We start from the raw sequence: 5,513 nt of genomic DNA, 5'->3' as shown, positions 1-5,513 counted from the left end.
TAATAATGAAAAAGAGAGTAGAATAATCAAGATAAAAGTGATGAAGCTGTATAAACAACCAAGTATTACACAAAACAGAAATGCGTAAAAACGAGCATTTGGTTATGAAATGCTTGCAAGTTGGCAAGCACAAAGTATTTGTTGAAGAGGCTGATTAGGCTTATAGGAAAAATTGCCAGAGCAGTTGGACCTCTGTTGCCAACAGAGCTGTTAGAAAAATGGGTGAGAAAAAAACCAAGAAGGACTTGATATAAAAATTAGGGAGGAGAGAAGAAAAAACGAATAAATTCAGCTGAGGCTATTTTTGCACAAATGTACAAAAATTATATGCACAAAAAAATTAAAGAGATACAGAATACCAGAAAACAACGCAATACAGACATAGTCGTAAACATTGAAGGCCAGATTTTGACTACCATTAAAGATAAATTACGAAGATGGAAAGAATATATGAGAATTATTCGAAGATGCAGCACGAAGTCCGACTGAAATAAACAATCCCTACGGCCCCGAAATAACGAAATAACACGAAGAAGTAACTATGACCATTAAGCGGATTAAAGATGGGATATCACCAGGACCTGATGAGGTGCATGGACATGATAATAAACAATGTATGGAAATCAACTCATTAATAATGAAATACTAAATGCAAAATAAAAGAAAAGGAAGTTAAGACGTCACTTAAAAATATTGAGCTAATTTTAGCACCGAAACAGGACACAAATGTAAAAGGACTGTAATGAAGAAGAATAATAGTAATAATAAAACTTAATATACACAAAAAACGCACTAAAAGTAGTTATTACACAAGAAAAGTATTAATAAAATAAACATCTGGCTTATATACTTAATTACTCTATAATATTGTTAAATATTAAAATAAATTAAATAATTAATTACTGTTGCTCAATAAGTAACAATATACAATATATAACAATAAATAGTATTAATATTACCTTTTAGAAAATCAAAAGTAGATATTAATATAGAAAGTTACTATATTAATAATGGCATTTCACTGCATTTATCGTACTTGTCGACCCGTATAAGGACGAAATTTTCACGTTTATTGTCTTATTTGGCATAATTAAGACACAATCGCACATTATCGTCGTTTTACTGTGTGTACTACAATTTTGTTTTAAAAAAAAACCAGTTAATTTTTAAATTTAAAGTAAATTACCAAAATGCGAAAAGAAACCTGTAACTACATTACCGTATAAGTTAGACCTGATAAGCCTCTCGGTACCCGAAGGGAATTTCCGAATGCTGTGATGATCAATTGTTTTTACAGAGGTTACTTGTATTGTTATAGTTTTTTGTGGATGCATTTTTTTATTATTTAAGTCGATTCAAGTGAATGGGTAGATGTTCGAAAAATATTTGCACGGAGGATAGATGGCGCCAGGATTCTTTGGTATGCAATAATACAAAATAATAGCAAATTAATTTTGTTTTTTATATTTTACTACTTAACTCAAAAAATATTAAAGGTAATAAAAATATATAATTAATAATTCTTGAAACAGAAATGTTTTATTCTCGACTTTTACAGAAGTCGGCAACCAGTATATCGTGTGTATTCTTCCTTGTGTCATTTTAGTATAGAATGTGTTATACCTTGTGTTTGAACAACTCGTACGCTTAGCTATTTTAGATTAAATAATCTACGCCTATTGTAAAACTCTTCTTCTTCTTCTTATCTATATATAATCTTATATTTCTACTTTTCTTCAATTTGTCTGTTTGATTTTTAATGTTTTGTTTGTATTATTTGTTATTAATAGCATGCTTTTCTCTTCGTTTATATCCATCTTCATATTTTATAACTATTTCGTCTAAATCTCTGTATGTTTCTTCAGTTTTCCTTAGCGGATAGTTTTCCTTAAATAATAGCGGATTACAGTATCTTTTTTTATATCTTTTTGCCTTTCAAAACTTTCCGATACTTTTCCATTTCCAGGTGAACTTCGGCAACTGCTCTATTATATAAGTTCTTTATAATTTCCCATTCCAAAGGAATCTTTGAAATTTCTCATGCTTATTTGCTTTATTGCACATTTTATGTTTTTATGTATCAGATGATTCTGAAGACCATAGAGAGAAGACCAATGCGTGTTTTTATTTCATCGTTTTTCGCGTTTGTTATTTTACTAGCCACCCAAAATAAGTGAATTCTTGTTAGAGTTGCTAATTTGGATTCTTTGTTGAACATTGTCTCTGGATATATATATATATATATATATATATATATATATATATATATATATATATATATATATATATATATATATATATATATATATATATATACAGAAGACTCCCTCTATAACGAAAACTGAAATGGCAGACTAATTACCTCGTTATAAGCGGATCTCGTTATATCCAACAACAATAATACTGTGCATAAATATGAATATGTAGTTTTCTAAAACATTAAGTTTCTATAGTGAAGCCATTCGGAGCAATATAAGATGCTAATATGGCGTTTTTGAAAAAAAGTTGTTTACTTTTATTGTCAATGAAATACATTAAAACAAAAAAGAGTTGTTTACTTTTATTGTCAATGATATACGTTAAAACAAAAAATCTGTATTCTGTAAATCTGTATAAAGCGTATTTTCAAGAATAACATAAACTAGGGCGTCTGCAATTGGAAGAAGTCTGTCATTTTTGACTGCTTTAAATTGTCCAGTATTCTATCTATCATATTTTCTAAAGATGTGAAACAGTTTTGTGCTTCTTCATTTGCGTTTTTTAAAACACTTTCCACATCTTGTCTATTTGGACCTATATTATTAGGTGTGAATGGTCAACCCCCTACAATGACACTTGTGAATCATAAATTGTAAATTTCCGACTAAGAATCATAAATTGTAAGAAGTTTATTGCGGACGGCAGTTAAAAAGGGTATTTATTTATAGCTACGGTTGGGCCAAAACGTAAAAAAACACGTTTTTCAATCTTATTTTCTCTCGTTATAAGCAAATTTACCTCGCTATAGAGGGTTATAGTTTAATAGAAATTTCAAGTTACATCTAATGTACCTCGTTATAAGCGAAAACTCGTAATAACCGTGTTCGTTATAGAGGGAGTATACTGTATATATATATGGTTTTTCCTCGTTTACTATAACTCGATATTCATCTACGTCCCATTGTCAGTGCATACAACTGCCCTACATATCCATTGGCCAAAACTCTACAACCTCTCGCCGAAAATGCTTCATCCCTTATCAAAAATTCTTCTAGTTTCTAGTAAGTTTCGATATCGTTCCACTCTATACAAACATTCCTATAAAGAAAACTCTTAAACATTCTGAAAACTAAATACAGTATTCAGCAAGACCAGTATCTCTCATTAAACATTGTATATCATCATCATCTTGGTGCTACAGCCCTTAGAGGGCCTCGACCTTCTCAAGCTTTCTACGCCATTCTGTTCTGTCCTTTGCTTGCATTTTCCAGTTGCCGACTCGGATCTTCTCGGCATCTTGTGTTACCCCGTCCATCCACCTCAGCTTTGGTCTACCCCGTTTTCTCATTCCCACGGGTTGCGCTGATAGAATCTTTTTTAACATGTTCGATTCAGGGGCCCGGGCTACATGTCCCGCCCACTGCAGGTGGTTTCGCTTAATTAGAGTGGTAATATCTTTACCACCAATATTATCTACGCCTCCATATTCCGTTCTGACGGACCGCTCCGAATATCTTGCGTAGCACCTTTCTTTAAAAAATCGATAGAGCGGATTCATCTGTTTTAGTTAGCGTCCACGCCTCTGATCCATATGTGAGAACGGGGACTATCAGTGTTCCACACAGCCTTATACGAGTTTTTTGAGACAGACGTTTGTTAGCTAAGTAATTTCCAAAACTAATTTGACAGACAAATAAATGGTCTCCTCACTATCTACAGTGCCAATTTCTTTATGAAAGATTTCGAGACCCGAGCACTATCCACATCAATGCGCAAACCGACATGTTGGCTACGATATCTGGACGATACATTCGTCATTTGGCCCCAGGGCAAGGATGCTTTGGTGTCTTTTTAAACCCATCTGAATAGTATACATCATAGTATCCAGTTCACCATGGAGGTGGAAACTAATTCATCCCAACCGTTTCTCGACGTTATCATAAAGAAAAACCAATCCCACGGTTTTCATGATTCTGTTTATCAAAAACCCAGCCACAGCAATCGTTATTTGCATGCCAACTCTCATCATCTACCTTCACAAATTAATTCAGTCATTAATACCCATGTCTCCAGATCAATACGCCTTTGCGATGATGCCAGTAGACCCACTGATCTCTCTAGTTTAAAACAAACCCTCGTCCAAAACGGTTACTGCGAAAATCACATCAATAGGAACATCAATAGAGATCAATCTCCTACTCAATCACAACCGAAAGACTCAGACCCTCATCATACGAAAGCTATTCTTCCTTACATCAAAGGTGTCACTGAAACAATTCTTAAATCAAGAGTAATAATAAAGACAATATTTACCGCCCAACAAAAACTTTGAATGAAGATATAACTGAATGATACCAACTAAGTATACACAGATCCAGATATTGTGAAATTTACCAAAGTTCACAGGCTAACATGAGATGGACACATTGCTAGGATTAAGATAATGAGTATACAAAGGAATTGATCCTCTCAAACTTAAAGGGCAGAAAAAATAAAGGAGGACCGTATAGAAGATGGATTGATGATGTAGAAGCAGACCTTAAGATTCTAACTGTCAGAAGGCGGAGGGAAGTTGCTAGGAAATTACGGAAGGGGTGACTTCTATGCGAGCAGGCCAAAAACCACAAAGGAATGTCGAGCCAATTGGCTTTGGCTAAGTTGCCATGCCTTGGGATATAATTCCACCAACTATTATACCTCTTGTTAAATATTGTCTGTTTTTATAAAATTTATCTGTGTAATCTTCCCATATTTTTAAGATATCGTCTGTACATTTTTAATTGATTTCTTTTTCAATGAATGCGTGTAATTCTGACCTCTTATCTCCATTCAGAGATTTCATATTACATAGTTTGTAGAAACATCTGTTTCTAGTTTATTTCATTTTCCGAATTCTCCTCAGCTTTTCTCTAATTTTTATTTTCTTTTGTGTCTGCGTAAGTTAATAATCTTACTGGGTACCATTGCCAGACCAGGTTTACCATTGCCATCCACTCCTATGACATAATCATAGCTCCTGTATCATCAAGTTGATGGGTTTTTTTAGTCATATAAGGGGACCTAAATATCATTTACTCTGGTTGATCATTCAGTGCAAAATAGAAGGAAAACATTGGCTCGAAAGAAAACAACTCTCCTGGCTGTGTAAGATATATCCTTGCATGTTTCTGTTAGACAAAATGCATTATACCAAATCTGATAATAATTATAATCTTAAAACTTACTTCTTTAAAATTTATATTTCAATGTATCCATGCATTTTCCCCCCAACCTTCAAGTTTTCATCCTGCAGTATCAAAATTATAATGTTTGAA

This window comes from Diabrotica undecimpunctata, chromosome 10, assembly GCF_040954645.1.
Source record: "Diabrotica undecimpunctata isolate CICGRU chromosome 10, icDiaUnde3, whole genome shotgun sequence".
Lineage (NCBI taxonomy): Eukaryota > Metazoa > Arthropoda > Insecta > Coleoptera > Chrysomelidae > Diabrotica > Diabrotica undecimpunctata.
The sequence above is the reverse complement of the archived record's forward strand: the minus strand, read 5'-3'. Positions refer to the sequence as shown.